This window comes from Heterodontus francisci, chromosome 50 (genome assembly GCF_036365525.1).
Source record: "Heterodontus francisci isolate sHetFra1 chromosome 50, sHetFra1.hap1, whole genome shotgun sequence".
Classification (NCBI taxonomy): Eukaryota; Metazoa; Chordata; class Chondrichthyes; order Heterodontiformes; family Heterodontidae; genus Heterodontus; species Heterodontus francisci.
In genome coordinates this window covers 3,940,356-3,956,648 of record NC_090420.1, presented here as the reverse complement: position 1 = coordinate 3,956,648, position 16,293 = coordinate 3,940,356, and the positions used below count along the sequence as shown (strand labels likewise).

The 16,293-nt window shown below is 43.1% G+C and overlaps 1 non-coding gene across 1 annotated transcript; it reads left to right on the top strand.

Moving 5' to 3' along the window:
* Positions 1 to 15,282: 15,282 nt before the first annotated feature.
* Positions 15,283 to 15,356, top strand: trnat-ugu (transfer RNA threonine (anticodon UGU)). Its single transcript has one exon. It is a non-coding gene; the product is annotated as a tRNA-Thr (tRNA).
* The last annotated feature ends 937 nt before the right edge of the window (positions 15,357 to 16,293 follow it).

Genomic DNA, 16,293 nt, shown 5'->3' with positions numbered 1-16,293 from the left:
TGTTGGAAAAGGTTATAAGAGATAGGATTTATAATCATCTTGAAAAGAATAAGTTCATTATCGATTGTCAGCACGGTTTTGTGACGGGTAGGTCGTGCCTCACAAACCTTATTGACTTTTTCGAGAAGGTGACCAAAGAGGTGGATGAGGGTAAAGCAGTGGATGTGGTGTATATGGATTTCAGTAAGGCGTTTGATAAGGTTCCCCATCGTCGGCTATTGCAGAAAATACGGAAGTATGGAGTTGAAGGTGATTTAGAGCTTTGGATCAGAAATTGGCTAGCTGAAAGAAGACAGAGGGTGGTGGTTGAAGGCAAATGTTCATCCTGGAGTTTAGTTGCGAGTTGTGTACCGCAATGATCTGTTTTGGGGCCACTGCTGTTTGTCATTTTTATAAATGACCTGGAAGAGGGTGTAGAAGGGTGGGTTAGTAAATTTGCGGATGACACTAAGGTCGGTGGAGTTGTGGATAGTGCCGAAGGATGTTGTAGGGTACAGAGGGACATAGATAGGCTGCAGAGCTGGGCTGAGAGATGGCAAATGGAGTTTAATGCGGAAAAGTGTGAGGTGATTCACTTTGGAAGGAGTAACAGGAATGCAGAGTACTGGGCTAATGGGAAGATTCTTGGTAGTGTAGATGAACAGAGAGATCTTGGTGTCCAGGTGCATAAATCCCTGAAGGTTGCTACCCAGGTTAATAGGGCTGTTAAGAAGGCATATGGTGTGTTAGCTGTTATTAGTAGGGGGATCGAGTTTCGGAGCCACGAGGTCATGCCGCAGCTGTACAAAACTCTGGTGAGACCGCACCTGGAGTTTTGCGTGCAGTTCTGGTCACCGCATTATAGGAAGGATGTGGAAGCTATGGAAAGGATGCAGAGGAGATTTCCTAGGATGTTGCCTGGTATGGAGGGAAGGTCTTACGAGGAAAGGCTGAGGGAGTTGAGGTTGTTTTCGTTGGAGAGAAGGAGGAGGAGAGGTGACTTAATAGAGACATAAAAGATAATCAGAGGGTTAGATATGGTGGATAGTGAGAGTCTTTTTCCTCGGATGGTGATGGCAAACACGCGGGGACATAGCTTTAAGTTGAGGGGTGATAGATATAGGACAGATGTCAGAGGTAGTTTCTTTACTCAGAGAGTAGTAGGGGCGTGGAACGCCCTGCCTGCAACAGTAGTAGACACGCCAGCTTTAAGGGCATTTCAGTGGTCATTGGATGGACATATGGATGAAAATGGAATAGTGCAGGTCAGATGGTTTCACAGGTCGGCGCAACATCGAGGGCCGAAGGGCCTGTACTGTGCTGTACTGTTCTAATTCTAATTCTAATTCTAATTATCCCTGGTGTTATGATCAATATTTGCCCCTCAATCAGATCAGTTGGTCATTATCACATTGCTGTTTTTGGGGATTAGCTGCTGCATTTCTGACATTACAACAGTGATTACACTTCAAAAGTATTTCATTGTTTACAAAGTGCTTTGATATGTCCAGTGGTCTTGAAAGGTGCTATATAAATGCAATTCTTTTCTTTCTTTATCACAACACATTGCTGTGTAAAAAATGGTTCTTCATGTCACCTCTGGTTCTTCTGCCAATCACCTGATATCTGTGTCCTCTGCTTACTGACCCTTTTACCACTGGAAACAGTTTCGCCTTATTTAAAATGATTTTGAACAAATGCGTCAAATCTCTTCTGACCTTTCTCTGCTGCAAGGAGAACAACCCCAGCTTCTCCAATCTCTCCACATAACTGAAATCCCTCACCCTGCTACCATTTGGGTAAATCTCTTTTTTATTCTTTCATGGGATGTGGGCATTGCTGGCAAAGCCAGCATTTATTGCCCATCCCCAATTTCCATTGGGAAGGTGGTGGTGAGCCGCCTTTTTGAGCCATTGCAATACGTGCTGTTAGGAAGGGAGTTCCAGGATGTTGATCCAGTGACAGTGAAGGAATCATGATATAGTTCCAAGACAGGATGGTGTGTAGCTTGGAGGGGAACTTGCAGATGGTAGTGTTGCCATTCATCCAATGTCCTTCTAGGTGGTCGAGGGCGTGGTGCATGGAGTGCTGATCAAGTGAGCTGCTTTGTCCTGGATGGTGTTGAGCTTCTTTGGTGTTGTTGGAGCTGCACTCATCCAGGCAAGTGAGGAGCCTTTCATCACACTCCTGACTTGTGTCTTGGAGATGGTGGACAGGACGTGAGTGATTCACAGTAGAATTCCCAGCCTCTGACCTGCTCTTGAAGCTATGGTATTTATATGGCTGTTCCAATTCAGTTTCTGTTCATTGGCAAACCCCAGGATGTTGATAGTGAGGGATTCAGCAATGACAATGCCATTGAATGTCAAGGGGAGATAGTTAGATTCTCTCTTGTTGGAGATGATAATTTTGGGAATTGATAGGAAGCTGCTTCATGGTTGGTGGAACAAACGCCCGCCATTGGGGTGGAGCCAACAGCTGCATCCGTCCAATAACAGACAGAGTGGAAGTACTGTATCAGGCCTTGTTAGCTCAGTTGGTGGAGCATGAGACTTTTAATCCCAGCGTCTTCGATTTGAGACCCATGTTGTGTGGTTGTTCTTCCCTTTTTCAGACTTCGTCAGCAGAGAGTTCAAGGAGTGTGTCTGGTCCATTTCCCACACATCTGCCCTCCCCTCTTCCCATCCCTCCCTGAAACGCCACAGGTTTCCCCTTGTCCTTACTTTGCACCCCACCTGCCTCCACATCCAAAGGATTATCCTCCGCCATTTTCACCACCTCCAGCGTGATGCCACCACCAAATGCATCTTCCCCTCCCCTGTCAGCATTCTGAAAGGATCGTTCCCTCCACAACACTCTGGTCCACTCCTCCATTATCCCCAATACCTCGTCCCCTTCCCACGGCACCTTCCTATTCAATCGCAGGAAGTGTAATAGCTTCCCTTTTACCTCCTCTCTCCTCACTATCCAAGGCCCCAAACACCCCTTTCAGGTGAAGCAGCGATTTACTTGTACTTCTTTCAATTTAGTGTACTGTATTTTCTGTTCACAATGCGGTCTTCTCTAAATTGGGGAGACCAAACGCAGATTCGCTGACCGCTTTGTAGAACACCTCCACTCAGTCCGAAAGCATGACCCTGAGCTTCTGGTTGCTTGCCATTTCAACACTTCCCACTGCTCTCATGTCAACATTTCTATCTTTGGCCTGCTCCAGTGTTCCAGTGAACATCAACGCAAGCTCGAGGAACAGCACCTGATCTTTCGATTCGTCACTCGACAGCCTTGTGGACCGAACCTTGAGTTCAATAACTTCAGAACATGACTGGTGTCAGGAAAATCCCCCCCACGCCACCTGCCAAGACTGAGGCACACATGATTTTTGCCACATGAACATTAAAACGTAAAATTGCAAGCGCCTGACTGGAAAGAAATTTGCATAGTAACAAACAGTATTGAAACAAAGGGACGCAGTGTTTTGCTTCCCCAATGCACAGCAGAAGTGGTCAGACCAGTTTTAGTCACATGACTAGTTGGCTGTTGGTTTTTTGAACTTGCCACAGATTTGAACTCAGAACACCATGTGCTCCCGGATGGGGCAGACCCTCTCCAGTCCTGCCTGCCTCCATCTCTTTCCCACAGAACTGAACCTTGTGAAAACATGTGAATCTCAAAGAGAGAAAAGTCTCCAACATGTACAAGGTTTAAGTAGAATACTGGGCCCTACGAAACGCAAGAATTACCTACAAAAGTGCTGTACCGTGAGCTCGAAGCACAGTAACAAGATATTGCCTCAAACTGTTCCACTTTATCTTTCATTTTTTCTGTCCCCGCTGCATCTGTATATCACGTGTCCATGCTAGCATGGGTACATCGTATATCTGCAGGCATGAACAGTATTAAAGTTTAAGCAAGTTTAATAAGTTTCCCTTTTCTTCTCGAAACCAAAGAAAGCCTGTTTGTGTTCATTTCCTTGTATTATAATTGGAAAGCTGTGAACAAGGATTCACAAAAGGGGGAGCACAAAACACAGTGTTTAAAACCATGTGCCTGTTTTTCATGTAGTCAGAGCTGCTCATTATTCTGCTATTATCACTCTCTCTGGACAAATGCTTTGTCTTTGACCACAAGCATTAACGGACTCTTTGCCTTTGTCCCAGGACAACTTTGTCATTTAATCTTTCTTGCCCTCTGCCCTATCAAACACCTTCCCCTTTGTTCTCTCCCACAGGCCCCTCTCCTTCACTTGCTTAAACCCAATTCTTTTCTAACCTTTGGCAGTTCTGATGAAAGGTCACAGACTTGAAACTTTAACTCTATTTCTCTCTCCACAGATGCTGCCAGACCTGCTAAGTATTTCCAGCACCTTTGTTTTTATTTCAGATTTCCAGCATATGCAGTATTTTGCTTTTACTATATCAGAAAGCCTCTCCTTGATTCAGGACTCTTACGTCTCTCCAGCGTCTCGCTGCTAAAGATTGAAATTTATCTCATTTCACTCTCAGCTCTGGGTCAGTGTGGATCAGTGGGACTTCTGGCTGTCTCCCGCTTCACATTCCATCAGTGCTGAGAAAACAATGGGAAATAACACTCATGTTGTGTTCTGTAAATTTTGACAAACACTTGAATGTAAATATTGTCTTCCAAAGCAATGAGCAAAGTCTGGTTTTAGTGTGTGGCTGAAATAGATCAGCTGGATTTGCATTGCACTAAAAATCGCTGTTCTTGGTTCAATCCCAGGTTTTGGCACTTTCAACCTCTCCTGTGCCTTTTTCTTTGGCTCCAATTGTCAAGCTGCATGATTTACTCTGAAATTAGCACCAGAGAACCAAGGCACCAGCGAGCATGAGGAGCTGAAATTAGCACAGATCGAAACCACTTAATATTTCTGACTGAAGATGGTTGCAGATGCTTCAGTTTTGCGTTTTGAACTGACGTGCTCGGCTCCACCATCATTGAGGATGTGGGTGTTTTTGGAGCCTCATCATCTGGTTAGTTATTCAATTATCCACCACCATTCACGACTGGATGTGGCAGGACTGTGGAGCTGTGAACTGATCCTGAGGGAGATATCCATGCGTGGAGTGGCAGGATGTTTGGAGAGTGATCCTGAAGAGGGTGTCCGAGCCTGGAGTGGAAGCTTTCTGTGGAGGTGCAGGAGTAGGCCATTCAGCCCCAGTGTTTTATAAAGGTTTAGTATAACGTATTTGCTTTTACTCGATGCCTCTATGAAAAAAGCCAAGTGTCCTGTTTGCTTTTCGCAACATTTTCAAACCTTCTAAGATTGGTGCACATTGTCTCATTCTTCCTCCCAAACTTTATCACTTTACACTTCTCTGTGGAAAATTTTATCTGCCATGTGAAAGCCCATTTTGACAGTTTTTTTTTAATCTTCTCCTGAAGTGTGTTACTGTCACTGGCATAAGACGAAATTCCCCAGCATTCTCTGATGCTATCTCCATGGAAAGAGCAATCTTACACGCCAGCTGAAATGTAGGATTTTGCGTGTTTAGTATCTTTTCTCATCCACCAATATAAGCACAAATCTGTCTCGTAATGTACGGTCTGAGAATGTGCCAAAGTTGCAATGTAGTGATAAATTCTTCAGTTCCACAATGTACTCACCAACTATTTCACTACTTTTCTGCTTTCTGGTTCCAAATTTCTAGCTTGCCGTGATCTCTAGTGGCTTAGGGTTAAAATGTTCCTCCAACTTGGTGATTATTGTTTTGAATTCACATCATTTGCCTTGATGGGAGCAGGAAGATTTGTTAGCATGTCATACACTTCCAGGATAATTTACATTCGCAAAATTACTTTCTTGCCCTCAAGAATTGCCTTATTCTGAGTCTCGACCTCTTCACTTTCACATTCAAGTTCCAAAATGTTATTAGCTCTGAAAAACATGTCCATTCTTTCAATATATGAACTGAATGGTTCTCGAGCCCTCTCATAAGTTCCTAGCCTTCTGATGTATCCCTTCGGTGCAACCATATTGTCCCAAATAATCCCTTTGAATCTGATGCACACTAAGACCCTGCGGTAAAGGCCTGCTCGTTTATGAAATTGAAACCCGACCTGGTCCGACCTGACCACATCCAACCTGAACCTGACCGGGCCGGAGTCCTTTGATTTTTTTCCCACACCCGACCCGACCCGACCCGACTACCATAATAAAGTTAATTATATCAAACATACCTTGTCCAAATGTTGTGATCCTCCATTCCGAAAGCTGGCTATTCCTGCGGAATCATGCAGAAGTTCCCTCCCTGAGCAAGGCAGCACTGTGTCGGCCTCCAGCCCGACCCGTCACGAACCCGAATGCCGGACACGGAAGAGAGACCCGACCCGAACCCGACACATGTCATCGGGTCTGGTCGGAGTCGGGTCGGGTAGCCATGCTTTACCCGAGGGCATCTCATTCAACTGAGGAGACAGTCTGTAGAACAGGCTTCACACAAACCACCCAAAATCTCCACCATCTGAGCAGGTGGGTCACGAGGAGCTGGCTGTTCTTGTTCACTGCAGTCCCTGCTGCTGTTTGCTGCCTATATTTACAGACTTTTATCTCATCCTCAACACCATTTTCTCCAATATATTCAGGGGGCATCAGCAGAGAAAATGGACATCAAATGCGACAAGTGCAAGGAAATGTTTATTTACAATATTACATCATAAACATAATATACAAAAACATTACATGTGTCAAACACGTCCCGATCAAGATGTGTCTGAATAAATGGAGCCCCTCACAATAAACACTGTCACCTTTCAATGTTTCGCGGACGAGTTTGAGGGCCAGATGTGTGTGATTCCCACAGTAATGTGTTTGTTCAAAGTTCAGGAAAAGATGGAGATATGAATAATTTACGGGGAAATCTTTGAAGCATATCTCCATGTCTCTCACTCACAAAGATCTGCAAACTTCTGGATTCAAAAAGAACCCAGAGACAGATAGTCCTGCAATAACCTGTAACTCCAGGAAAGGATGTGTTTGAGATTTTGCCCTGTCGCTCAGTTGGTTAAAGCCTCCGTCTAATAAACAGCAAAACCTCACTTCAAACGCCAACAAAGCCTCACTGCAGTGAAGAAACGGAAAGTTATGATTTAAACATTACTCTGTCAATCATTCACATCTCTGTCTTCCCCTGAACTTTGAGTTCAAATTTGTTTGTGAAGTTGAGTGGCACGTTAAGACAGCACAGTCTTTGTCTTTGTGAAAGAAGTGATTTGGTAATGGCTGTTTGAAACTGTCCCTCCTTGCACAGAAATTCAGTGCAAATACTCAAATCACCCACAATCTCCACGAGAGAAATTTGTTCACAATTGCATTTGACGTTAAACCGCCTCAACAATAATCTCACTGAAGCAGAGTGTGACCATGTTGTATGTTTCAGAGTGTTGGTGCCATTATGTGTCGCCTTTAACCGAGACTGGGACACAGGGCAAGGTTGATCCAAGTTTGGAATATATTATCATTCAGGAGCAAGAAAAATCAAAAGGAACCGAATAAGAAAACCCAATCTCCAGATTTGAGAATCTGTAGATCCGCTTTGGGAAAGTGAATCAGTGCAGAATGAAGGGTGAACTGTCTGACTGCCCAGAAGAGATGAAGACACAGCTCAGTCAGCACGTTCCCCTGGTTTATGATGCTGGAACATTCCTCACACAGAAATTATTCAACCCAATGACAAACATTCTTACAGCTTATAATTTATGCTAACGATTGAAGGACTTTCTCATGTGGTTACCTAATGGTAAGAAGATAGTAAACTTAGTTTCAATCAATCCAGCTGCGATGAACTTTGAATTTTTCTGCCTTTTATAAACATTATTTGAAGGGTCTCAGTGACAATGTTCAGTGTTGATGAGAGTGGGGTCTGGGTGAGCAACTGCTGATCGCGACAGGGTCAGGACTGGATGCAGGAAGTTCTCTGACAGTCTCTCTCTCTCTCTCTGATGGGTTTGAGTTGGTTGACAACTGGCAGCTGTTGGTGTTTCGATAAATGAAGGAAGTTCCCTCGAACCATTTTTTTTTGATTCACAGTGCAGTCTAAGGATGTAAAGGATTAACGCTGAAGACAGTGGGATCAACCCCTCCCACTGTCAGAGTGATGATGTAACAGTCACAGGAGATGAGGTTTGGGAGAAGAGAGAGCAGCACCAAGGATGCTAGCTGAGGAGGCGTGATGAGTGTGTATATAGTATTGTGTAAATTAGAAAAGAGTTCCTAGTTCTTTCAGCAGGAAATGTGTCCAGATAATATCAAGAAACTCACAATTTTATTATTCAGGAGTCGGAACACAGATATTAACTCCAAGTTACAGTTCTGGGTTCATTTAACAAAAAAATGGTAGAGAATAATATTGCTCACTGATTGAAATCCCCCAGTGAGGAGACAGTTAAACAGTTGGGACATCCTTTAATCCAAGGTTTTGGCAGCATTTGCAACTTTTGCAACTTTTTTATATCCAGCTTTGATGGACGAGTGAAAAAACTGATAAAAACTGAACAGTTCCATTCTTCCTTCGTCTCTTCTTTCGATCAGTTTCTATTTTCTGTCCCAGATCAATATCATGATGAGAATCCCAATTTCAACTGCTGTTTCTGGTGTTTTATCCATTCCAATTAAAATTCAACATTCCAATCAAATCTATTTGTTGTTCCACAGTGTCTCTCCATGTGTTTTATTCTGTTGTATTCTCTCTCAGTCTGTTTGATGATCAATGTTACATCTCAATCTCTGGTCTGGTGAAGATCAGAAGCAGTGATATCTGTTTGCACCACCTGACAAGTCGGCTGAGGCTGTGCCTCACTGATCACGTGGAGTTGAAGCAATTCTTCCAGTCAGTTTTCTCAGTTGTCATTTCATGAGAAATTCGAAGTTATCATGACTTCGTCAGTGACCGAATGGTTCAGGTGTCTGAGTGATGTTAATCATGCTGTGATCAAATGATTGTATGTTCCAGTCTTTCCGTGGTGCGTTTTCACACTGAGTAGAAACGTGTTGGACATGGTCTGGAAATGTTTCACACCGCTCCATTCCCAACAGGCCATGACCTGATGTGATGGAAATTTCATTTACTGACAGAAGCTACATTTCCATCATTGCGCATCTGGTTGCACAGTCAGGATTTGTGTGAAGGTGACGGTTGTGCTTTTGTTACCTAGCAGATGAGGAGGTGGCTGAGAGATTAAGGTGATGGGCTACTAATCCTTTGTGTTGTGCTACTAATCTTTTGTGTTGTGCCCGTGTTGGTTCGAATCCCATCCTTGTCGTTAGTTTATCAAATGCCTGTTGCATTCTTTTTTACAGCTTCAAAGCAATGTCGGCCTGGAAACCTGTTCTTGTCAGTATCTTGACGGTGGTTCCAGAATAGTTTATACTTTATTAAAATTGAGATAGACAATTGGAATTCTTCACCCAAATTGGACTGGAATGAAGATCAAATAGGGATCACGAAACGGAGAAGGATTTTCCCTCCCCTCCTTCCTTCTTTCCATCTTTACTTTCTCTGGATTTGCACCAAGTGAAAGACTAACGGGAAAAGCAAATGGCGAGGGAGCAGAAGCAGAACATTATCCTTTGGCAAGAAATTTATTTTCAAATCTTCTTGATAGATTAAGTGAGGGAGCAATGCTTTGGCAGATGGAGTTTAAAATGAGGGGTCATCTGGTACCGACGAAAGATTGATCAGAGTGTTTTTTGTTAAGTGGTGAGATGATAGAAACTGCGGAGGCGCAGAGACCCGAGTACTGAATCACTAAAAGCGAGTGGACTGGTAGAAAAATAATGTGAAAAGTGAACGGAATATGAAGATTGGAACTCATGTAGCAGTTATATAAAGCTCTGTGCTCCTGAAGTAAATGTCCAAGCCCAGATTGTGGGGAATCTGTGGAGAGTGATTTGTTTTTTATTCATTAATGGGCGCGAGTATCGCTGATAAGGCTGGCATTTATCACCCATCCCTAATTGCCCTTGAGAATGTGGTGGTCAGCTGCCTTCTTGAACTGATGCAGTCCATATGGTGCAGGAACACCCACAGTGCTATTGGGGAGGGAGTTTCAGGATTGTTCCATGTCAGGGTGGTGAGTGACTTGGAGGGGAACCTGCAGGTAGTGAGTTCCCATGCATCTGCTGCCCTTGTCCTTCGAGGTGGTAGTGGTCACGGGTTTGGAAGGTGCTGTTGAAGGATACTTGGCGAGATACTGCAGTGCATATGGAGATGGTACACACTGCAGCCACTGTGTACTGGTGGTGGAGGAAGTGAATGTTTAAGATGGTGGGTTAGGTGCCAATCAAGTGGGCTGCTTTCTCCTGGATGGTGTTGAGCTTCTTGAGTGTTATAAGTGGGATGTGTTCCATCCCACTCCTGACTTGTGCCTTGTACATGGTGGACAGGATTTGAGGTGTCAGGAGGCGAGATACTTGCTGCAGAATTCCTAATCTCTGACCTGCACTTATAGCTGCAGCATAGATGTGACTGGTCCAGTTTAATTTCTGGTCAATGGTAACCCCCAAGATGTTGATGGTGGGGGATTCAGTGATGATTAATCTGCTGAATATCAAAAGGTAGATGGTTTGATTCTCTCTCAATGGAGATGTTCACTGCTTAGCACTTGTGTGGCCAGAAGGTTGCTTGTCACTTATCAGCTCAAGCCTGAAGTTTGTACAGGTCTCGCTGCTTGTGGGCACAGACTGCTTCAGTATCTGAGGAGTTGTGAGTCATCAGCGAACATTCCCAATTCTGTTGAAGGGAAAGTGATCAATGAAACAGCTGAGGATGTTTGGGCCGAGGACACTACCCTGAGAAATTCCTGTGGCAATGTCCTGGGCTGAGATGATTGGTCTCCACTAACCACTACCATCTTGTTTTGTGCGAGGTATGACTCCACCAAGTGGAGAGTTTTCCCCTTGATTCTCATTGACTTCAATTTTGCTCGGGATCCTTGATGCCACACTCACTCAAGGGCAATCACTCTCACCTCTCCTCTAGAACTGCACTCTTCTGTGTCTGTTTGAACCAAGCTGCAATAAAAAATAAGAACAGAAGAAATATTAGCAGGAGTAGGCCATTTGGCCCCTCAAGCCTGCTCCACCATTCAATAGGATCATGGCTGACCTGATCATGGATCAACCCCACTTTCTTGCCTGCCCCCATAACCCTTGACTTCCTTGCAGATAAAATTCTGTCAAACTCATTCTTGAAGACATTGAATGACCCAGCCTCCACTACTCTCTGTGGTAGAGAATTCCAAAGATTAATGACTCTCTGAGAGAAGAAATTCCTCATTTCCATCTTAAATGGAAGACCATTATTCTGAAACTGTGTCCCCCAGTTCGAAATTCCACCATGAGGGGAAACATCCTCTCAGCATCCACCCTGTCAATCCCCGTCAAAATTTTATATGTCTCAATACGATCACCTATCATTTTTCTTAACTCCAATGAGTATAGGTCCAACCTGATCAACTCTCCACATAAGACAACCACTTCATCACAGGAATCAATCCAGTGAACCTTCTCTGAACTGCCTCCAATGCAAGTATATCCCTCCTTAAATAAGGAGACCAAAACTGTACACAGTACTCCAGGTGTGGTTTCACCAACACCCTGTACATTTGCAGCAAGACTTCTCTTCTTTTATACTCCATCCCCCTTGAAATAAAGGGCAACATTCCATTTGCCTTCCTAATTATTTGCTCTACCTGCATGGTAACTTTTTATGATTCATGTACGAGGACACCCAGATCCTTCTATACCGCAGCATTCTGTAATCTCTCGCAATTTAAATAATATTTTGCTTTTCCATTCTTCTTACCAAAGTGGATAACCTCACATTTTCCCACATTATACTCTACCTGCCAAGTATTTGCCTGGGGTCGAGGAACCCTGGCAGAACCTAAACTGAGCATCGATGAGCAGATTATTGCTAAGTGTCTGGTGCTTGATAGCACTGTTGATGACATCTTCCATCACTTTGCTGATGATTGATAGGAGACTGATGGGGTGGTAATTGGTCAGATTGGATTTGTCCTGCTTTTGTTTTATGGAGTGGGCACACTTGGGCAATTTTCCACATTGTCGGGTAGATGCCTGTGTTGTCGCTCTACTGGAGCAGTGTGGCTGAGAGCACAGCTAGTTCTGGAGCACAAGTCTTCAGTACTAGAGCCGGGACGTTGTTAGGGCGTATTGTCGTTGCTGTATCGAGTGACTTCAGTTGTTTATTGCTGTCATGTGGAGTGAATCGAATTGGCTGAAGACTGGAAACTGTGATGCTGGGGACCTCAGGAGGCCGAGATGAATCATCCACCGAGCAATTTCTGATGTAAGATGGTTGTAAATGATTTAGCTTTGGCTCCACCATAATTGAGGATGGGGATTTTTTGGAGCCTCCTCATCTGGTTAGTTATTGAATTGTCCACCATCATTCATCACTGGATGTGGCAGGACTAAGGACCTGTGATCTGATCATGAGGGAGATATCCATACATGGAGTGGTGGGATCTATGGAAAGTGATCCTGAAGAGGGTGTCCGAGCATGGAGTGGCGGGATCTGAGGAGAGTGATCCTGCCGAGTGTGTGCAAACCTGGAATGGAAGCTTTCTGTGGAGGTAAAGGAGAAGGCCATTCTGACCCAGTATTTTATAAAGGTTTATCATAACTTATTTGCTTTTACTATATGTCTCTATTAATAAAGCCAAGTGTCCTGTTTGCTCTTCGAAGCCTTTTCAAACCTTCTAAGATTGGTGTACATTGTCTCTCTGTTCTGGCACCCACATTAGAATTGTAACATTTCATTTATATGGCCTCTCCTTATTCTTTCTCCCAAATTGTATCTCTTCACAATTCTCTGTGTAAATTTTAACTGCCATGTGAAAGCCCATTTTACCAGTTTTTTTAAGCTCCCCTGAAGTGTGTTACAATCACTGGCACAGGATGAAATTCTCGAGCATTCTTTGATGCAATCTCCATGGAAAGAGCAATCTTACATGCGAGCTCGAATGTGAGATTTTGTGTGTTTAGTATCTTTTCTCATCCACCAATATAAGCACAAATCTGTCTCAAAATGCACGGTCTAAGAATATGCCAAAGTTGCAATGTGGTGATAAATTCTTCATACCACAATGTACTCACCAACTGTTTCACTACTTTTCTGATTTCTGCTTCCAAATTTCTAGCTTGCCGTGATCTCTAGTGGCTTCGGGTTGAAATGTTCCTCCAACTTGGTGATGATTGTTTTGAATGGCACATCTTATGCCTTGATGGGAGCAGGAAGCTTTGTTAGCTGGTCATACACTTCCAGGCTAATTTCCATTGGCAAAATTGCTTTCTTGCCCTCAAGAATTGCCTTATTCTGAGTCTTGACCTCTGCACTTTCACCTTCAAATTCCAAAATGTTATTAGCTCTGAAAAACATGTCCATTCTTTCAATATATGAACTGAATGGTTCTCAAGCCCTCTCATAAGTTCCTCACCTTCCGATGTCTCCCATATGTGTGCAGCCATATTGTCCCAAATAAGCAATTTGAATCAGATGCACAGGAAGACCCTGCGGTATCTCATTCAACTGAAGAGACATTCTGTGGCCCAGGCTTCACACAATCCACCTAAAATCTCCACCATCCGAGCAGGTAGGTCAACAGGAGCTAGCTGATCCTGTTCACTGCAGTCCCTGCTGCTGTTTGCTGCCTATATTTACAGACTTTTATCTCATCCTCATCACCATTTTCTCTAATATATTCAGGGGACATCAGCAGAGAAAATATGCACCAAGCGTGGCAAGTGCAAGGAATTGTTTATTTGCGTTATTATGTCATGCACATAATATACAAATACATTGAATGTGTGAATCATTTCTTGAGCACTTTTATACCAGATGTGTCTGAATAAATGGAACCCCGTCACAATAAACACTGTCACCTTCCAACGTTTAACGGAGAGGTTTGACGGCCTGATGTGAGTGATTCCCACATTAATGTGTTTCTGCAAAGTTCGGAGAAAGATGGAGATTTGAATAATTTGCAGGGAAATCTTTAAGCATATCTCCATGTTTCTCACTGACAAAGTTCTGCAAACACATGGATTCAGAAAGAACCTGAGTGCAAAATCAACAAAAATAAACACAGCCAGAGATACTTGCAATAACTTGTAGCTCAGGGAAAGTACATGATGTAATGGAAGTGATTTTGAAATTTTTTTGTGAAATTCTTTTTGAGGAATTCATCGTCAAACTTAATAAATGTCAGACCAGTTCTTTTTCAAGAGGGTACTGAAAGTATTAATTTGGCAACTATGTTTACTGGTTGTCACATGACTCAAGTTAAATGTCGAACAGAAACCCTGGGAACAGGGGGAAATGTGGACAGAGAAGTCAGTTGCGCCTCATGATTGGACAAACCCGGCAGCAAAATCACAAGCTTTCATTTGTAGCAGTCATTGTGTTTTACCTTCTGGAGTGAGCAGCTGATAAAGTTAGCCTGAAGAAGTGTCAAGGAAGGAGAGAAGATCACAACCTACGTTGTTTTGCAGCAAATCTTTAAAAGACCCTGAGAACTTCACTGTGTCAATTCATCTCTTCTCCTGTCTTTGAAGAAAGCCTGCTAAAATTAATTCTCAACACTGCCTCTAAAAAACTGTTCTAAAAGACCCTAGTGACCTGTCGACGCATACTCAGAAGTTAGACTGTATGCCAGTTTTGGAACAACATATCTCATCTGCTGTTTTCTTCAGGAATGAACAAGCAATCAGCCCAAGTGTTGTTTTTGTCTTTAACAGAACACAGAATTGTAAAAAATAATTCTTTTTTTTTCAGTTAACCGGTGTATGTGTGTGTGTGTGTGTGTGGGGCTGTGGTAAGAAAGGGGTTTTAAATGTTGGTTAAGGTAAAAAGGGAACTTTTAAAATTTCTACCTGTGTATTTATGCTTTATTTCATGACTAGTTAAAACTTGTTCTGTAATAAACTGATAATTTTGCTGTTCATTAAAGAAAGCTGGTCAGTGTCTTCTATTCTGGGAAGAAAAGAGTACATGATTGACTGTTTCAGGAAGTGGGAAAAGTTAAAATATATGTTGTGACCTGTGGAGAAGTGGGATGAGAATATAGAGAAGGGAATGAAGAAGGGTCATTGACCTGAAACGTTAACTCTGCTTCTCTCTCCACAGATGCTGCCAGACCTGATGAGTATTTCCAGCGTTTCTTGTTTTTATTTGAGATTTCCAGCATCTGCTGGATTTTCCTTTGATATTGATATTATATGAGAATAAATAGTGCACTCCTCTGATATTAGTTGCACCAGCATCTGGCTCTGTAGCTTAGTTGGATAAAGCACCAGTCTTGTAAACAGGAGATCCTGGGTTCAATTCCCAGCAGAGCCTTGTTTCTCATTTGTGATGTATAAGTTACCTTGTCAATCACTTCCATCTGTGTCTTCGGAACTCTAAGTGAGAATTCAAATTACGTGATGAATTTTCGTCACAAGAGAAAACAGCCTTTGTGAAGGATGTGAGTTTGGAATGGCTGTTCCTCCTTGGACAGAAATTCAGTGCTGATATTTCAAAGGCAACTTCTTTGTTACAAATTTGTTCACAGTTGCATTCAACCTGGAAAACAGCTCGACATTGATGTCACTGAAGGAAAGTGTGACTGCGTTGTATTTTTCAGAGTGTTTGTGTTGTTATGTCTTGCTTGTGACTGAGACTGGGACATGACACAAGTGGGAGGGTTTATCTGAGGTTTGGAACATTTGTCAGTCAGGAACAAGAAAAGTCAAAGGAACCAAATAAGAAAACCTATGTCTCATGTGGTGACCGAGAAACGGTGAGAAGATATTAAACTTTGTTCTATTCAATACAGCAGTGTGAACATTGACCTTTCCTGCCTTTTATAAACAGTATTTGAAGTGTCTCGGTAACAATGTTCAGTGTCGATGAGAGTGGGGTCTGGGTGAGCAGCTGCTGAGTGTGACAGGGTCAGGACTAGATGCAGGAAGTTCTCTGACAGTCTCTCTCTCTCTCTCGCTGATGGGTTTGAGTTGATTTTCAACGGGCAGCTGTTGGTGTTTCGATAAATCAAGTTCCCTCCACCCATGTTTTTGGACAGACAGTGTAGTATAAGGATGGAAAGGGTTAATGCTGAAGACATTGGGATCAATCACTCCCACTGTCAAAGTGATGATGTAACAGTCACATGAGATGAGGTTTGGGAGGAGAGAGCAGCACCAAGGATGCTAGCTCAGGAGGCTTGATGAGTGTGTATATAGTATTGTGTAAATTAGAAAAGAGTTCTTAGTTCTTTCAGCAGGAAATGTGTCCC